Source organism: Aethalodelphis obliquidens, unplaced genomic scaffold, assembly GCF_003676395.1.
Source record: "Aethalodelphis obliquidens isolate GAN/ISIS:26980383/991018 unplaced genomic scaffold, ASM367639v1 scaffold31, whole genome shotgun sequence".
NCBI classification, from domain to species: Eukaryota; Metazoa; Chordata; class Mammalia; order Artiodactyla; family Delphinidae; genus Aethalodelphis; species Aethalodelphis obliquidens.
In genome coordinates, this window is record NW_020837975.1 from 399,592 (window position 1) to 420,499 (window position 20,908).

The 20,908-nt window shown below is 38.9% G+C and overlaps 1 protein-coding gene and 1 pseudogene across 4 annotated transcripts in view; both read right to left on the reverse strand.

The window, feature by feature from the left end:
• The window catches only part of KHDRBS2 (KH RNA binding domain containing, signal transduction associated 2), a 713,761-nt gene that overhangs the window by 327,691 nt on the left and 365,162 nt on the right, over positions 1-20,908 (reverse strand). The window lies entirely within an intron of this gene.
• LOC113630938 (CAP-Gly domain-containing linker protein 3-like) lies at positions 3,008-4,617 on the reverse strand (annotated as a pseudogene).

Here is a 20,908-nt window from a genome sequence, read left to right on the forward strand (position 1 = left end):
ACAGTTCTCCGGCTCCCCACCCCCACCCCGCCCTCCACTCACGGACGACTTTCATTCCAACGTCAAAGTAGTGCATCTGCCACCTAATATTACATCGCTCATCCAACTATGGACCAGGGAGTTAGAGCGACTTTCAAGAAATATTATTTACATCACACTTTTTGTCAGGCAGTAAAGATGAGTGATGAATCAGGAACAACCTTGCAACTATTTTGGAAGGACTATAACATCTACAAGGCCATAAAAAAACATTGACTTTGCTTGGTGTGAGGTTACAGTCATCAACATGAATGGGGTTTGGAAGAATATTTGACCACAGTTTGTTCATAATTATCGTGGATTTGAGAAGGTGGATAAGGATTCCAAAGAGGTCTTCAGCAATTCAATGACCCTCAGTGAGAAGCTGGAGCTAGATCTGCAAGAGGATGACTTCACTGAACTCCTTGCTGTGCAACATGAGGAGGTTACTAATGAAGACCTGATGGAATTGGAGGTCGACAGAAAGGATGAAGAGAGACAACAGGTAGAAGAAGTAACCAAAGAACTGAAGAGATTCACAACACGGGAAGTGGCAAGGGGATTTTCTTTATTTGAGGAGGCACTGTTAGTTTTTGAGGCACAGGACCTGAACATAGAATGATACATGAAATTTGCAGCAGCCATTCAGAACGCAATCCAGTGCTACAGTGTCATCTATGAGGAGGAAAAAAGAGCTACTACCCAGTGATAGCTACTGCTATCATTTTTTCAAGAGGGCAGATAGAATTGAATCCAGCAAGGAACCAGAACCTGTGCCATGAACATCAGCCATGAGTGAAATTGCAGCTTGCCCTCCATCTCCTATTGCCGATGATCCTTCAGTTCTACCATCTCCCATCTCCTCTCCCTCTTCCATTCAGTAACTCTTCTTGCCTGTTCATTGGATACCAGCCCCTGTATGCCAGCTATTGTACTATCTACTGAACTTTTCAAGGTACTATACTGTAAGATTGAAAATGTTTTATTTTATGTTTGTTTGTTTATGTATTATTTGTGTGAAAGGTATTATAAACCTGTCACAGTACAGTACTATAAGCTGACTGTGTTAGCTGGGTACCTAGGTTAAATTTATTGGACTTATAAACAAATTGGACTTACACTCTCAGAGTGGAACTGGTTCATATGTAGGGGACTTACTGTAATTTAATACTTTGGCATATAATATATACCTTAATTTACAAGTATGAAAAATGAACTCTTGGTTAACACAGAACTGATGATAGTTATTGGTACTGATACATTGACCTAAGGGGCCCAAATTCTTAACAAAGAAATCATCATGATAAGGATATGTTTAAAGGAGAGTGCAAATTCTGCATATGAATAAGGTTGATAGAACATGGACTACATGGGTGATTTTTATCAATAATCTTGCAATTCCAGTCCTTCCCTGGACATGAAAAATTTATATATTCAAGATAGTAAAGCATCTAACCAGTTGGAGTTTTAAAAGTGCCTAAAGAAGTTTTCTTAAAATAAATCATCCATTTATTTATTAAATGCATTTTTTTTATTTATTTATTTTTTTGCGACAGAAACATCTTTATTGAAGAGAGTAGGGGTCATGCTGAGTTTGGAGACATGCAGTGAAGGGACATTCGTGAGCTGTCCTTGGTTTCAGGGTCTGCCCTTGACCCCCTAGGTCTTCAGGATCTCCATCAGGCTCTTAGTCTGGCCAGGGTGCTGTGAAGTCCTTCAGTGCCAGTAACTTAGGTTTGGTGTTTTGGAACTGTGACCAGAATGTACACTGAAATGGGGGGTTCAGGATTTGGGATCCCCTCAAGGCCTTGGTGCCCCTCATGTATTAGAGATGTAGGCTCTTGGAATTTTGGTGTCTAAAGATCCATGGACTCAGGGCATTGAAGTCCTCTGGTTTCCAGAGATGAGAATTCCTGTTTGTTGTCCCCTAGTGCCTACGAATAGGGCTTGAGGTGCCCCGGGAGCCCGGGATGCATATCTGGACCACAGTCTCCTCCATCCCAGGCACAAGGACCTCCATGACTGGGGTTTCCCAGAGGCTTGGATTTTTTAAATTTGGGATTCCTGGGGGATGTGGTGTTTCCATGATTTGGGGGTCCTGGGAGTTAGGATTTTGGAGCCTCCTAGGGGTTGTGGGACTTGAGGACCCAGGAAAGTCTGGGACATGTACTCTGGAGTTTGGGATCCTCAGAGTCCCAGAATGGGGCCTTCAAATTTTGGGGTTCCCCAAAGGGGGAAATAATTACTTAAAAAATAGAGAATTTTCTGGGAGCCTGGCCAGCACAGGTGCTGTGGGCTGAATGGGGTGGGCTTCATACAAGGTACTGGGGGTTTCTTGAGAGTGCAGAGGACAGGAAGACTTGGTGGCCCTGTAATTAGCACTTCCAGGACTCTTTTGGGGCCTGTAACTTGGAGGGGACAGTGGGCTGGTTGATGTAGGTCTCTTCTTGAGGGGTAAGAGCAGGGTTTGTTTTTAATGGAGGGAGTCTCTGATCGCAGTGTAAGCGTTTGGGGGTGACCATGGGGGTCAAAATATCTTGAGGGGACTGATGTTAAATGTGAGTCTGTTACTCTGTTGCTTTAGAGGTGTTTCTTTCAAGGGGACTTGATGGGGGCGTAGGGGGAATCTTTGTTAATAAGGAAGGGTTCTGAGCCAGTGACTCAGGAATGTTCTGCTGTAGAGCATTATGTAGAGAAAGTTACCGTCATTTGGGGTGATGTGGAAATCTGTTTTTGGGGGGTCTGATCTGAGGGGTTGGGACTAGCCTAAAGGTACTACACTCAGGGAATCTTTTTCTGGGTAACATAGGGTCTATATTTGGGGGGTTATCACGGGGGAATCTGTTAATAATGGGGCCTTAGTGAGCGAGGGCTGGCTAATGGGGTCTCTCTTCTGGATACGTTACTGGGAAACGCTATCTCAAGTGACTGGGGGGCTCCTTGTGTCAGGAGATGCTAGAGGGGGCTCTGTGTCTCTGTGGAATGTCCAGAGCCTCTAAGACTGCATCTCCGCCCTCAACATCCAGGGAAACCAGCAGCAGAAGAGCAACCTAGAGATGGAGCTCTCTGATGTGATGTCCTTTGGGGTCCAGACTGTTGTGAAGGTGTTTTGGTCTGCATCATTGTCACTTGATTCACTTTTGGCTCCAACACTGTCCCCAGAGGGGTTAGTGAATCCACCAATCCTCTGAATTCCAGATGCTGGTACAAAGACTCCATGCCGAGGGGAGCAGGTGAAGTACCAAACACTGAAGACAGAGCCATCGTGCTTGCTGATGGTCTAGCTGGATGCCATACCAGTAAACTGGGACCAAGTCTGGCTTCCTGCAGAAGTGCACAATCCCTTGCTTCTGGCCTCTGATGAGGACTTGGTCTCCAACATCAGCCTTGGCTCCCTCACGCTGCTGCAGGCCACCCAGAGTCAGGGCTGACGGGGCCTCTTCTTACCTTTGCGTTCCCTGCGATCTTTGCCAGTGACTCGGGAGAAGTCCATCCAGGGAGTCCGAGGTGTGGAGGTGATAGATCAGGAAGGTGCGCCCACTGCCTTGGAGATCTTGGACAAAGAGGCAAAGCGACCCTGCTTGGGAGGGCAGATGAAGTACCTGACACCCCCATCTTTCTTGCCCTCAGGTTCATCAAGCTGCATGCCCACCCACAAGCCATTGGCAAACTCTGAGGTCTTGCAGAACTGTAGCTGTGGGTCTTCTGGCCATCCAGTAGCATGCAGTCTCCCAGGTGCAGGCCCAGTGTGCTGAGCATAGCATTGCCTGGGACGTTGTCATAGTTAGGTAGCGTGACCCTAGGGAGGGCGCAGGAGAGCGGCACAGCCTCCTCCAGTAGCATCCACAGCTCCTTGGCCACCAGCGCCCCTCGGCCTTGTCCAGGGATATGTTCATGGGACAACTCCTCTGGGACAACCTCCGCTGGCACGAGTCCCTTTCTGTTCCGAAGTGCCGGGTTGGCGCCATGTTCCAGCAAATTATTTGGCCGCACCAAGCCCTGCAGCGATGTGCAGGGCTGAGCCGTGGCTGAAGTCACTGCACTTGGAGTTCACCACTCGGGGCCGTACACCCTTCAGTAGCATGTGCACCAGACCGGGCACGTCGAAATAGGCTGAGTAGTGAAGCATGTTCATGTTGGTCCAGCAGCTGCGCAGGATCACGTCTGCGCCCAGCGCCAGCAGCTGCTGCAAGAGGCGCACAGCCGTTGCGGGGAACTCGACTCTGTGGGCCCCAGCCTTGCAAGTATAATGGAGCAGTGTCATGTTAGGTCAGCCCATCACGTGGCAGCCTCGTCGCAGAATCTCATTGCCAATGACATCGATCTTGTACTGGACTTGGGGCACCCACTGGTGCACAATGGTGAACAACTCAGCGATGGTGGTCTGCGGGTCATACAGAATCTCTTGAAAGGCAGGGTCGTTGGGGTCAAAGAAGGTGAAGGCGTAGTCCTGTGAGTGGGGGGGCCATGCTGAGGAGTAGGCTTCTGCCAGCGCTCCTGGGTGGGGCTGGGGGGCTCTGGGACAGGCTCATAGTCCTCCTCGTCTTCTTCCTCCGCCCTGAGCGGTGGGGCCATGGGGGTGGGCCCTGTCTTAGTCATGGTCCTTAGTGGCCCTAAGGGGGCAGGTGCAGAGTTGGGGGTGGCCTTCAGGCAAATCCTCGGGTGAATGGGGCTGAAGACCAAAGCTGAAATCGGGGAAACTGGAGTAACTGGGTGTCGGTGTCTGGGGAAGTGATCAGGAAGAAAGAAACTGAGAGAAGGGGACGAGGCACAGAAGCAGACGGGAGATGGGGTGGAGAGGACTATTCAATGTATTTTTGAGCAGCAAGTAGTGCCAGGCACTGAGGTAAGTGCTGAGGACACAGTACAGAAAAGGCCTGAACCAGTGGAGCATAAGTGAGTGTAGATACTGCATCCCTATACTTGTTCAGGAAATGTTAGAGCAAGCAACTTTCAGCAACATACCTGGGCAAGGACAGAGGCCTTCTTAAAACCCTCTGAGTCACTGTTCACCCAATTCAACTTTGATTCCTTCTGTTGGTTTAGAAAATTGTTTATTGCCAATGTTATGCTAACGTTTTAGTGGCTGCTACTCTTTTGTTATATTTACTAGTTTGTTTTATTTTTATATTCTACATATAAGTAATATCATACAGTATTTGTCTTTATCTGTCTGACTTATTTCACTAAACGTAATACTGTCCAAGTCCACCCACGTTGCATGTATATTTTCAACTAGTGTTTTTGTTACTTTTGGATATGTGCCCAGGAATGGAATTGTTAGATCATATGGTAGCTCTAATTTTAGTTTTTTGAGAAACCTCCATACTGTTTTTTCCACAGTGGCTGCCCCAATTTACATTCCCACCAACAGTGTACAAGGGTTCCCTTTTCTCCACATCATCACCAACATTTGTTATTTGTGTTCTTTCTGATGATAGCCATTCTGACAGGTGTGAGGTGATATCTCTTGGTGGTTTTGATTTGCATTTCCCTGAAGATGAATGATGTTGATTATGTTTTCATGTGCCTGTTGACCCTCTGTATGTCTTCTTTGGAAACATGTCTATTCAGTTCTTCTGCCCATTATTTCATCTGGTTGTTTGTTTTCTTGATGTAAATTTGTATGAGTAGTTTAAATATTTTGGATATTAACCCCTTATTTGTCATATCATTTGCAAATATTTCTCCCATTCAGTAGGATTTTGTGGCTGCTACTTTAAAATTTTGTTTTATTAAAAAAAGTTGAACTCTAAAGTAAAAAAAAGGATTAACTGAGGAGAGCTATGTAAATATCTCATGAGAAAATCTCTCCTAGAAGTTCTCCTTTGTTTTCTCCCAAATGAAAATGCTGTGGTGATTTCTTCTGAGTTATCTTTTAGTCAGGAAACAACAACCCACTCAGTCATGATAACTTTTTAAAAGTTATTTGAAAAGAGTATAAAATATGCTTTGCCTGCCTTTTGAAAAAATGTTATACTTTTATTGGGCTTGCAGCTTCTAGCTATCTCCACTATAATCACAAAAACTCATTGCATAATATTATTCCTGAATATTTAATCATATTAGAATAGAGTAGTCCTTAAAGATAATTAAAGTGCTACTTTTTCAAACAGTGTATTAGAGGAGAGCAGAATTGTTTGCCAGATGGGAAAGGTGAATCTGGCACAGAAGATGAGAAAAAGTGAGCTAGAATGAGAGTATCCAGCTACGGTGAAGGATGCTGAGTGAAAATTCCAGCTACTGAATACTTAAGAAAGGAAAAGAAGAGACAGTTGATAAAAAACTTTAGTTCCATGGTCAGTAACTGAAGAAATAGGCTTGTTGTGGTATATGAGTGCAATACAGTAAAAGAAGTATTTGAAAAAAATATGTCAAAATAGGATGTGAAAGTTTCTAAGTAGCCTCGTGAAATAAATCAGAATTGCAAAGTGAAAGAACACAGATTTAGAGTTTGAAGACCTGGGTGCTGTCCTTTATTCCTTTCCTTGCTTCATTGTTCTTGCCTCAATGGGAACCGCCTGTTGGATTATTCAGCTGGGTTTCCCTTTCTCAATTTGGTAAGGTCTTTCAAATGGATGGTAAATGGTGTTTGCCTATCTGCAAGGTGGATTTTTTTCAGCATTCAAAAAGTTCTTGTGCTCGAGCCTCTTTGTCAGGGGCAAACCTCTAAGCAAGGAAGACTTGGATTGCTCTGGTGGGCATGCAGGGGGTGGCAGGCTGGGCTGACCCTCTGAAGGGGTAATGGGACATCTCTCTGTTCTCAGGCTTCCCCCAGGACTCAATCCCACAGGACATCTGTATAGCTATCCTCAATGGCACTAGAGTCAACTGCATCAGGCAGTTCCTCTCTCCTTCCTCCACAAAATGAACATACACAGCGAGTAGTCAGAGTCAATCCAATTCTGCATGTTGCTGAAGGGATTCACTGCAGGAAGCCACCAGATGCTCTCAGCCATCAGGGCATTGATGGTCCTTTTCTAAGGCTCCTTTCAGGGCTTGGATATCCACCCTCCCTAACGCTGCATCTCAAAGGTTAAAAGTAATGCCTGCTTTCTTGGAATCATGTCCAACATCAGATAGTTTAAGACCCTACCAAGATGCTTGTGTCTGTCAAGTCCTTTCATCAAAGACATGGAAGAAGCATTGGGTTGGCCAAAAAGTTCATTTGGGTTTTTCCGTAACATCTCAGGGAAAAACCCAAATGAACTTTTGGCCAACCCAGTAGTATCAAGAATTGGCATTCAGGTCATAATCTTTCCCCAGCCCCCTTCACCACTCATTTAAAACATTTATTCTGCAAACGCTGGTTGGGAGAAGGTAAACATTTAATTGTTCTATAAGAACAATGTTCTAGGATCCATTAGCATTAAGTCTGTTCTCTGTAATGAAGGTTATCCTTTGATTTGTTTTTATCCCAATGAGAGAAATTGTAGGCTCTCAAGAGCAGAGATCAGCCAAAGGAACTTCAGTTTTCCTTTAGTACCTATGAAATGCAGGGTCAGGCAACATCTGGATACTATCTACAATGCTCCTGTCCTTTGCCTGAAAATGGGCTTTTTACTTTGTTCTAAAGATCCAGAGTACCAGCAAAGCTCATAGCACTCAGTTCTGGGGACAGAAGGTGATTGTTTCTACTGAAACTGTACAAACATAACATGGCCAGGGCCAGGAAGGGAGCATTTGGCACTCTCTTACTGCCTTTCTCGGTGAAGAAATAGATTATTATTAAATATGTTAACATTATATAGATTAAATAATCAAATATGCTTATTTGTTATATATTTGTTCCAGGTTCTAAGAATACAGTGAACAAGATAGCCCTCATTGAGCTTAGATACTAATGTGTGGGAAGAGATAAAAAAAAAAAAGCAAAGAAAGGAATAAACAAGCTCATTTCAGACAGTAATATGTTATGAAGAAAGGAATCAGGGCAACAGCACTGAGGGCCTGGGGAAGCAGGTTTAGAGGGGACGTCAGCCACAGTCTCTCTGAAGAGGTAACAAAGGACTGAGATCTGAATGAGAAGGAGCCTGGAGCCCTGGTCTTCTAGGAGCTGGAACATAAGGCAATGAGCCAGGAATGAGTTGAGCCTTTTTAAGGGACAGAGATAATGTCAGTGCATATATATCATGACTTTAGTGAACAGCAGAGAGAGTGATATGAGGTCAGATAAGCAGGCAGGGGCTGAATCATAGTGGTTCTTCTTGGCTTTATTCTAAACATAATAGAAGGCCTAGGTAGTATTTATCTGGACAGTGAAATAACCAGTTTTATATCTTAAAGGGAATATTAGGGACATAATAAGGAAAATAGATTAAAATGGAACTAGACTGGAAATGGGACAGGGTTGGGACAGTGTTGAGCAGTGCACATACCAATGCTGTCGTCTGTGCTGCCACAGTGAGAGAGGAGGAGAGTAAGCATGGACTCAAGGGTGATGCTTAGATTTCTGACTGTGCAAAGGATTTAATCGTGGTGTCGTCACTGAGATGGGAAAGGCAGTGAATGTGAGTTTCCTTCTTGTCTCTCTTCTTAAAAAGGAAAGCACCCTGTTTAATAAAAAATTTAAAAAGGCAAAAGACAAAGACAATCATAAAAAGGAAAATAAATACCTTTACATGAAGGTACCTAGGGATCAAAAATGAAGAGGTAGAAATTTGTTAGTTTGAGGTGAAAAAGAACAATCCAGGAAGATTTCCATGTATAAAGTGATGAAGCCATGACAGAAAATTGATAGGGTTAGGGAAGAGCTAATAATCCAGTTTTCCTAAAGCATCACATCTGAGGTGGACAGTAAACAGTGTGTGGATGGAACACAGATTGGGATGCAGGGCTTGTGTTCTCAAGACAGTGAGCACTCACAGAATGACCTCACCAAGCATCGGCTTTGGAGAGACACTCAGGTATGTGGACGAGGGATCTGAGTCAGGGGTATGCTACTTAGCTGTTCTACTAAAACCTGATCATGGTAAGATCTTTCATAGCAGTCCAGACGTGAGACAAGAAAGGTTGAATGAGGGCAGAATTCAACTTCTGCTTTTAACTAGTTTTTGTCCCTTTGCACAAGCCATTCCTGGCCTTATTTTCACATCTGGAAAATGAATAGGTAGTTGCAATCCAACTTGTGGAAAATGAACAACTTGATTAAAAAATGGACAAAATATATGAAAGACACTACACAAAAGAAGATATACAGGTTGCAAAGAAGCATATGAAAAGGTGATCAACAACCTGTGCCATTAAGCAAATGGAAGTTAAAATAATGAGATATGACCACACACCGATTAGAAAGGCAAAAATTCAAAACACTGACAACACCAAATGATAGCAAGGCTATGAAGCAGCAGAAACTCTTATTTATTGTTGGTGGGAATGCAAAATATGGTACGGCCACTTCAGAAGACAGTTCGGTAGTACCTTACAAAACTAAATATACTCATCGTACAATCCAGCAATCATGCTCCTTGGTATTTACCCAAAGAGGTTGAAAATTAGTACGAATGTTTAGAGGAGCTGTATTCATAATTACCAAAATTTGGAGGCAACAAAGAAGTCCTTCAGTGGGTGAATGGGTAAATAAACTGGTATATCCTGACAGTCGAATATTATTCAGCGATTAAAAACTGTGAGCTATCAAGCCATGAATAGACATGGAGTGAACTTAAATATATATTACTAAGTGAGACAAACCAATCTAAATAGATAGTATATGATTCCAATTATATGACATTCTGAAAAAGGCAAAACTATGGAGCCAGTAAAAGAATCAATGGTAGCCAAGGGCAGTGGGGAGGGAGGAATGAATAGGTGGGGCATAGAGGATTTTTAGGTCAGTGAAACTGTTCTGCATGATACAATAATGGTGGATACATGTCTTAGTCATTGAGGCTGCTATCACAGAATACTGAGTGGCCTATAAACAACAGAAATTTATTTCTCACAGTTCTATAAGTTAAGTCCAAGATCAAGGAGCTGTCATATTCAATGTCTGGTGAGGGCCTACTTCTTGGTTCATAGATAAACTTCTTTTTCTCTGTGTCCTCAGGTGGCAGAAGGGGTGAGGGATCTCTGATGTCTCAAATAAGGGCTCAAATTTCATTTTATGAGGGCTCCACCCTCAAGATTTAATCACATCAAAGGCTCCTACCTCCTAATACCATCACATTGGAGGTTAGGATTTCAACATATGGATTTTAGGGGGACTCTGTAGGAATACATGTCACTATGACTTTGTCAAAACTCTTAGAAAACATCCCCCACCAAGAGTGAGCCCTAATATAAACTATAGACTTTGGGTGATAATGATGCTTCAATGTAGGTTCATTAATTGTAACATCTGGTGGGGGATGGTGACAATGGGGGAGGCTATGCTTGGGGGGTGGGGGGCAGAAGGTGTATGGGAAATCTGTGTACCTTCCTCTCACTTTTGTTGTGAACCTAAGACTGCTGTAAAAAGTAAAGTTTATTTATAAAGGCAACCAGGATATGGCATGATGCTATGATATAAAGACCATTTTTATCAAATTGAAACAGCTCATGCAAGCTTAACAAATTCTGGTGCTAGATAAGTATGTCTTTGCTCATCAGAGGTAGGAGGCTGCTAAAACCTCCTCTTTCTGGGCTGCCTGGTCCTATTCATGGCTCCCCAGTGAGTGATGAGGGTGGAAGCTCTATTACCCCTATTTATAGACTCACAGGTTAAGTAATGAATGTGAGGCAAATCACAAGTAGGAATTTAGTAGTAGAAAACATTTTAAATGCCTCATATTTCTCATCTTTATCCCAGTTAACTTACTCCTTTTTTATTTTCCTCTTGTCTGAGATCCTGTCAGCCTAGACCTACTCAGAAATTAAGCATGCTGGAATCAAACGAGCATAGATTTCTGAATCAGAGCTCCAAGTCCCTTAGTCTACATACATTATTATAGGCTGTATGGGGGATGCCCTTCCAAATCCATGTGTTCTTTTTGAAAACAGAAAAGGCAGTCAAAGAATATCATTCTGCCCTTGTTGCTAAACTGGTATTATTGCTGTTGCTGTTGGTGGTGGTGATGAAGTTGAGTTTTTGACATGTGTGTAAAGTGTGTTACTGGTAGCTATCTGACTAAGGAACTGAGACTAGTGAAGCAAATGATTAGATAAATGTAGACATCAGATAGGCAGCTTTCTAGGCCTAAAGACAGACATTCTGAGCTCTAGTTTGGATTCTGTCTGTGTGACATTACAAAAATCAACTTTCCTCTGTCTACTACCTATTTTCTTATCCATAAGTGGAGTAACAGAAAACCTGACACCACTTCTGGAGATCCGAAGAAAACTCAAACTACTCTAGGTAGTGAGCCTCTAGGTAACCACATTTACATGCATGTGTGTCTGTTATGTGTACATTAGAAAGAGAACAAAAACTGAGGGCAAAGGACCAGGTAAAGGGAAAAGCAGAACATAGAGCAGCCTGATATTCATATGAAATATGTTATTGTGCAGAAATTTTAAAACATACAGAAGACATCTAAAGTAGTCAGGAAAGGGTTAGCAAGAACAACAGAAGTGTGACTCAGGGCACAGAGAAATGGGGTTGAGTAGCTCACATTATAACAAAATGGGCAAAAAATGATAGCATAGTCATTGTCGGTATGTTGGAAATTGACTTACAAAGCTTGATGAGATCTAAGTTCACAGTGTGAATAGATAAAACTGTTATGTCAAAATTATTCATGTAAACCATCTAGCTCATAAGATCTTTTTATTCCAATTCTTATGAACTGGCTAGTTTGGGCATAACTTCTATTTGTAAAATCATGACTACAACATGATCTTTCATTAATGTCTCCCTTCTGAAAGGTAGTCTTTTGTCTAATTTCCTCATTTCAAATTATTTCCAGCCATGTTCACTGGCTTAAAATCTAAAAAAGAATAACCACCAAATAGTCACACCTTTCCAAAGTTTGAAAACCACTGGCTTATGTATGAGATAAGAAGAAAAGACCTACCCTCTGTCTGCAGGAGCTGTAAGATCCCATACTTTCACATGGGGCCCGGCTCTGACTGTTTCAGAAGATAACGGGGTGAAATATCAGTTTAGTGCCTTTCTCTCCCCTTTTACAATTCTAAGAGTAGTGTGAGAAAATCTGTTTTTATGTATTTGACTTGGAATAAAAATAATTTCCTACTTCAAAAAAATAATACAATACATCAAGAGCTTAAAGGAGATATAACACATGATTGTGACGTTACTGTACAATGGTAGGATTTAGGTTGTTTAATTTCATGATAAAAAAAATTTAGGGGACATGCCAATTTTATGAAGAGTTTAGTTTTAAAACTGTGAGCAAAAAATAAAATTATCTGTATAGAACTCTGGAGACACTACGTTATGTAGCAATTATTATTGTGAATGTGTGGTCCCATTCCCTGGGTCAGATTCAGGCATTGGTGCTTATTATCTGTGTGGCTTAATGTAAGCATTCTAGGCCATGAATTCTCTTATTGATAAAATGAAATTATCAATAGTAATAAACAAAACAGTATGGCTGGTTGGATGATTAAATAAATAAACATATGTAAGTTGCTTAAGATAATGCCTCACACACAGGGAGCACATATTAAATGTTAGCTATTGTTTTTCCCATGCAGATTACAGGATCTCCAATTCTGACATATTATCTATTTGAAATCATCAGGCAAGTCTATTATATCCACCTTATTTTATTTCTTTGAAGAATTTTAGTTAAAAGAGAAATCTTCAAGTGTTAAATGTACATGAATACATTTTATCCTACATTTTTCTAAAGTAGTAAAGACTCTCAGGACAATACTAAATTATGAAATATGAAAAACTTGCTATTGACTATTTATCCTTGAAAAGTTAAGGCCTTGGGTGAAAATGTGTTATAGAAAAACCCTGATTTGATGAATTAAGGAAGATTCAGAACCATGAATCAGTGTTGAGCTGCTTTTATTGTATGGTACATTTAACCAGCAGTCAAGTCTGAAGCCAGCTTTGACTGAATACCTGGAAAAGATATAATCCTAAAAAGTCTACAGCTAGAGCATATTTAGACTTAGTGATCATAATATCATTGGTATGAAATGAAGGTCTATGGAAGAACAATAAAACAAAAATACTGACTTTTAAAAGAAGGTTTTGTAGAAATGCAACTGGAAAGAGAAAAGTGAAATGCTTGTGATGAAATAGAAGACTCATGTAAATCACTCCATAAAAGCAAAAATTAATAAAATATCAACATAAGCCAAAATATTCAGGGAGTGTGAGGAGGGACATTACCCATCTTAAAATCAGATAATTTTTAATATAAAAGAAAACTAAAAAGGCCAAAAAATTTTAAAGAAAAGAAATACTTAAGACAAACGTTTTAAATTCAATTCATTTAGAAGAGATGTATAAATAAGGAAAACATAAGATATCAGTTCATTAGTTCAAATCAGTAGTCTCACTTCAAATTACATGGTAATATACTTGGTCAGTGAGCAACACAGGTCAAAGTTAGAGGATATGTTGAGGTTCTTCTAAATGTTCCTGCCATTTCTAGTGCCTTATTTTCATAACAAACGTTAAATTGTACCCATCTGCAAGTGTTCTTATATCATTTATCTACTAAGTAACTTCTCTTGCAATTCTATACAACAGTATATTCCATAAACTTCCCAAGTTTCATTACATACATATTAAAGTGGACTTCCTTATTGATTTTCTTTCAATATGTGTGTAAATATTTTAGCAAATTATATTGGACACTGATTGGCAACATTCTTGGGATTTTCAAATTATTCTTAATTTTTTTTAATTTTGAAAGCAATATTTGCTTAGTACAAAAAGTAATATGATACAAAGATAAGTAATGAAAAAGTTAATAAACTTTTCATGACATCTCTCCAGCACACCCTCCTGAAGGTTAAAAAATAGGATGGTGTTTATTTTCACTTTTTCCACTGTTCTTTTATTTTTTCTATTAAAAAAGGATTATAGTATTCATGTTGCTTGGAGAGCTTCTCTTTTAACTGAACAATATATCATGGTCAATCCTCATGGTCAATGAGACAGAACTCACTCTTTTTAGTAGCTAATTATTTTTCCATAGAATATGGAATATGCTATGTATATATGTATAATTTACTGATACATTTGACCTTTCTATTTATGGAAGTTTAAAAGCAGTCTGCTGCTTTGTGACTACAACTATGATAATTATTTTATTACATGGCCTTTATGTTGAAGTTAGATTCTCTGAAAAGGATTATTGTGTCAAATGATGTGGATTTATTTTTTATTGCCAGACTTTCCAAAATGGTTTGTATTAATTCACAGTTCTGCTAACAGGATATTAAAGTGTTTATTCCCCATAACTTTGCTAACGATAGTAAGTCATCATTTTTTAATTTGCTGTCTATATGGGTAAAAAATTGTATCTCACGGTAAATATCTTCTTATTAGTCATCTGGATCTCCTTTCTGAATACCCTATTCACTTTTCTATCAGGTTATTTGTAAATATTAAGACTCTATTTGTAATAACTTCTGTTTCAAAGCATGATGGGATAACTGGGAGCAAACTTACCCTCCTGTCTGACAAAAACAAAAAAGTGGGAAATAATTTTTTAAAACTCCAACATTTTCAAAGTTGTGGAATGAAGGCAACTCAGGATCATCATCTTTGAGTGATGGGAAACAAATGAGGTAAGCCCTATGATTTACTGCCTTGAGAAAGTCTCCAAGCCATGACATAGGGAAGAAAAATTCAGGCAGAGCCCAGAAAATTTCCTGAGTTGCAGAGACATTGTTGAGGGTCCACGGAGACCAAGGTGGTTAGACAGAGTTTCCAGGAAAGAGTAATGAAGAGCTGCAAAATTAGACAACTCTGCAAATCTAAAGAGGATCCATTTTGAACATTCAACAGAGTCCTTTTCATTGCCTGTGTGAGAGGAAACTACCCAGGGCCAAGAAAAAAGCAACACCAGAAAAGACTAGAAGAAGCTGTTGATGTTGCTCACAGGGGATCAGGAGTGGAGACTGATCAACTACGCTGGAAAGCTTCTAATCATGAGGATGCTGGGTCAGGTGCTGAGAGGGTCTTTCATCAGTGTGGGGAATGACTAGCCCTGGATTAAACAGCTCTATGTAGTTGTCTGACAAATCTTAAAGGCAAGACACAGTAGGATCAATCTGTTTATAAGCAACAACCACATTCCAGAATAAAGTTCAACAATATATAGTAATAAAAACATAAAAATTCACAATGTCTAGCAACAATCTAAAATTACCAGGCAAGCAAAGAAGCAATAAGATATGATCAATAATCAGGAGAAAAATCAATGAATTGAAACTGATCCAGAACTGTTACAAATGTTAGAATTAGCTGTCAAAGGTTTTAAAATAGTTATTAAAACTGTATCCCATTTAATGAAACAGTTAAGTAGACCTAGTGGGGAGGCCTAACTTGAATTTCTAGAGATGAAAATCACAATGCGTGAAACGAAAACTACACTGGATAGGATCATAACAGATTAGATCCTGCAGAAAAAAGATAAATGAACTTGAAAAGATGGCAACAGAAACTGTCTAAAATAAACACCTGAGATAAATAAGAATTAGAAAAAAAGGAACAGAAAAAAAGAGAACATGAGTTACTAATATCAGAATCAAGAGAGGTCATATCAGTATAGATCTTACAGATATTAAACATAATAAGGAAATATTATGACCAACTTTATGGCAATAAATTCAACAACCTAGATAAAGTGGATAAATTCTTTGAAAGACAAAAGCTGCCAAAATTCATTCAAGATGATATAGATAATAATTTTTCTTTTCACAAAGAAAAATTCATTCTTGGATGACTTCATTGATGAAATTAACCAAGTGTTTACAAAAGAAATATTACTAGTCCTCCACAAAGTCTTTCAGAAATTTGAAGAGCATGCGATATTTGTCTGACCAAAAAATAAAATAAGCCTCAGCAAAATAAGAATAGAAGCAAACTTTCTTAACCTGATAAAAAAGATCTATGTAAAACCTACAACTAATATCATATTAATGATGAAAGACTGAATTATTCTGCCTCAAATCAGGGAAAAGGCAAGCCTACTCACATCGCTACTACCTAACACAATATTGGAAGTTCTGGCTAATGAAACAGGACAAGGAAAAAAAAAAAGACATCCAAATTAGATAAAATGCTTTTGTTCACAGATGACGTATTTGTCTATGTAAGGAATCTAATGGAATTTACTAAAAAGTTAGTAGAAGCCATTAATGAACAAACTGAGGAATTCTGTAAGATATAGAATACATATAAAATAAATTATATTTTATGTACTCACAATGAATAATTAGAAATTAAAAATACAAAAACATATCCTTTATAATACCATCAAAATATGAAATAGAGATACTCTTGTAAAAGATGTAAAAGACCTTTACACTGAAATTTATAAAGCTGGTGAGAGAAATTAAGGAAAATCTAAATAAATGGAGAGATAAACCATGTCATGGGTTGGAAGGCTCAACATGGTCAATTCTCCTCAAATCAGCTTATTTCTTTAATGAGATCTAATTTATAGTGTCATTCTGGGGACAGTAAGTGGGCCATGGGGATCGGTGGGAGGAAGAGATTTTTTACAAAGAGCCATAAGGAAACTTTTGGAGTGATGGAGATATTAATTATTTTGAGTGCAGTGATTGTTTCACAGATGTATACATATGCCAAAATATCAAATTGTCCACTTTAAGTAGGTACAATTTTTTTAACAATCATATTATATTTGATAAAAATTTTATATATTTCTTTTTTATTATGAATTTTAATCCTTAATGAACATTATAATTTTTGAAGTCTAACAATGGTCTTCAGATTTTATTTATGACATCTTTTATTTTATTGTTATATAGATAAATATGTCTAGTCAGATAAACATCTTTTATCATAAAATCTAGGACTTGGGTTGTATTAAAATGTCAAAAACTGGGCTTCCCTGGTGGCGCAGTGATTGAGAGTCCACCTGCCGATGCAGGGGACACGGGTTCGTGCCCCGGTCCGGGAAGATCCCACGTGCCGTGGAGCGACTGGGCCCGTGAGCCATGGCCGCTGAGCCTGCGCGTCCGGAGCCTGTGCTCTGCAACGGGAGAGGTCACAACAGTGAGAGGCCCACGTACCAAAAAAAAAAAATAATAAAAAAATAATTTAAAAAAAAGTCAAAAACTAAGGTTGTGTAAATATTATCTCATATTCTCTTTAATATTATTTATGTTAATTTAGATTTTATTCAATTTAGAATTTATTAGTTTATTAATTTATTAATTCTAAGTAGATAAAGATATGTTAATTATACATCATTTATTATAAGTAATGGTTGTACAGAAATACATGTTAAAACTTGGAACATAATAGTTAAGCTTAATTATCCTTGCATTTCTTTTTTTACTAATCAATTAAATCATTTATTCAGTATTTATTGAGAGGCTGTAATGTATCAGTATAGGAATTCAGGAGTGAACTAAATTGACAAAAATCCTTGCCTGAAGTGAGCTAAAATTTTGGTGTTGGGGAGTGATGGGCAAAAAATAAAAAAGTAAAAAAATAATATTTGATGAAGTGCTGTATTAAATATTAAATATGTGATGATATTGCTATATTAAGAATATGTGATGATATGTGTTATATGAAAAAATATAAGAAAAAGAACCAGAAAATGCTGGAGAAGGTGGTAGTGATCTCAATTTTTAAACAGGGTCAATTCAGGAAAAGTCTTGTGAAGTTACTTGTGAGCTAAGACTTACGGGGGTGAATGGAGAGGTCTGGGGGAAGAGCTTTAGGGAAGTGGAGAGAGCAAAGGCAAAGGTTTTGTGGTGGGTGTATGCCTGCCCTGTTTGTGAACATGAGAAAAGCCAGTGTGGCTAGAGCTCCCGGTAAGCTAGGAGTCATTGGGGATTTTTAAACAGAAGAGTGCCAAGACATGACATATGATTCAAAGGGATCACTAGATGTGCTGTGCTGAGAATAGGCGATAAGCGGGATGGAGGCCCACAGAGGACTAGGCAAAGCAGTTAGAGGCTTGTTTATTGTAGCCTAGAAACATGGTACCCAGAAAAATCAGGCACATGGGAAAGAAGCCAAACAAGGAGGAACACCTCTTTCCATGTGTTCAATACCACTCAGTGTTTTTCTGTATAATCGCAATTAGACCACTCTACTGACCTCCATACTGGTAACTGGGTAGGGTGGTCATTAATAGAACGGATTAAATAAACCACGACCATGATAGGGGCTTGGGTTTAAAACTGCTAATAGTAACATTAAGCCATTTAATCCTTTCACTTAAATTAACATCTTTTTTATAAAGTGGTGCCCCAAACAACATTCAGGCTTGTAACTGAGTTGGTTGATATTAGTAAATACTTGCAAAATTAGTTTGGTAGAAGAGTGACCACTAAGATTTCCAACTAAAGGTAGAACAGTTGAATGGTGCTGCTTCACAGGTATATGCTGTATGCAGTCGTTTGCAACATGCTTTAAATAACTACTTAACAGTGATTACATCATCCAATTTACATTGGTATTTGTACAATCCATACTTTCTGAAAAGAGAAACAGGATTAAAAATTAGTGCCATTGAAGCGTTAAGGAATAATAACTAATTTGTAAAAATGTATTGAGCACATATTATGTGCCAATAATGATGAGATTTCTTGTAGTTACAAAGATAAATATTATCTTTTCTTCAAGGAATTCATAGTTTTGTGGAGTAATAATATTTCTAATAGGGATAAGCACATGAATATTACTCAGAATATTTATTGAGCACTCACTGTGTGCTGGACATTTTGTTTTGCATGTATCATATCTTCAATTTTACATACCTATAAAGTAGGCAGTAATGTCATTGCCATTTTAAGAATGAGAAAACTGACACAGATTAAATGACATGTCTATAGACACAGGGAGTATAAAAAATTATGAAAAATTTTTCATATAGAAATAATTATAAAAAGTGTTTTGGTGTTATAAAAAGGTACTGTGGGTTTATAGATGGAGGTCCAAGGGTATGCAGGAAGCATAGCAGAAAAAGAAAGTAATGTGTGGTTCTGATTCTGGGTGACAGAAAAGAGGCCACATGACAAAAAGAACCATAAATGCAAAGGGACATGTATTTTTTTTTTAAAAAAGAACGGTGTGAGAGGCATTAATCTTTGCTGGTATGGGGGTGGGTAAGCTTAGGAGGAACAGGGCCTGAGCTTGGTAAGTAGTTTGAAAGCAGATTGTGAAAGTACCTTTCTTAGGAATTTGAAACTGATCATGTAGACAGGGGAGTTTCTAAGTGTTTTAAAGTAGAATACAAGTGCTTTAGAAAGACAGTGCAGTGAAAGGGCATAGAATCCTCTCCTGAGTTAGTAACTGTATAATATGATGATAGTGGAAAGCAAGCAAGGGAAAGTTTGGAGAACAAGTTTGGAAACAAACCAGGAGACTGATGCCACCAGACAAAGGCTCAAGTCCAGATCTGTGCACTCAAGGGCTGCAGCAAACTCTGGTATGATCTAGGCCAGAGACCACCTTTGACGGGTCTCATGAGGCAGCCAGGATTTGGGATTATTTGTCATGGAAATTCTTGGTAAAAGGTGGATGGGCACTGAGTCTTTTGAAACTCAGGAGAGAATTCGAAGCAAGATGTTTTGGTGTCATCAGCAAACTGGTGGGATCAGGCAGGAGAGTGAAGAATGTTGTCCAGGAAGAACAGCAGGATTCTTCTTCTTATTTTTTAAAGTCATCTCCCATGTCTGTATAATGGAAAGTTGTGGGACAGAATTTCAAACCAGTCTCTGGCTTCCTGACTTCATTCATCACCTCCTTCATCCTTAACATCCATCATCTTTTTCCAGGAGCAGTATCTATTTGACCCAATGTAGCTCAAAAGAAGCTGCCTAAGATTTGGAATATGATAGACTTTACATTACTGACTTTGTCATGAATAACTGGGCAAACAGGGAAATGTGCTTAAAGTTTAGAGAAAACAACAAGAAAAAGTAAAACAAAAATAATAAAAATATAGCCTACCTTATAGAGTCTTTAGGAAGATAAGTAATAAACATAAAGCACTAAGTAGGCACATGAAAAGTCTGTAGACTTACTTTACAGTAAGTATGGAATAACTACTATATGCTAAATATTGAGGTTATAGTTACAAGCAAGTCACCTTTTTTACCCCTAAGAAACATAAAAATCTCAATTATAAGCTGCTCTACAAAACATTAAAGAAGTTATATCAATTTTACTCATTAAAATTTGAGAATTATACTCAACTGGGTACTGACAACTTCAGAATAGTACTGCCTGTTACTCAGAGGATTATAAAGAATAGAAAACATCTCCTTCTTTTAAGTCTCCAAGCCAACTATCTCAGGGCTATCACATTTTAAAATAAATAGAATTACGACATTCTCCCACCTCAAAAGCAAAAGTTAAGAATTGATTGCCCAAACTGCCCAATCTGTCCTGTTAACACTCTAACAATTTGGTGGTCCAAGGGTGACCACATTCATAATCCATCACTTTGAAAACACAGGTTGATTCAACTCACAATAAATAGATGAAAATATGCTGTAAAGCATAAACTGTATGATGTACATCTGTTGCTCAGATATAGAATAACAAAAGGATGAGATATTTATTTCATATATTACAGCTGAGTTTTGCAATTAACTATAAAATTGTAGCATGTGATAGTTCTGTATCTACAAATAAAATAGACTATGAGAGCAAATAATTATTAGGATTTGTTTCACAAATGTAGAGATTGACACCATTGACCTTTCCCCTCTGAGCTCCACCCAATCTTGGATACTCCCTACGCCAAAGTGCTTTCCAGCATCAAAG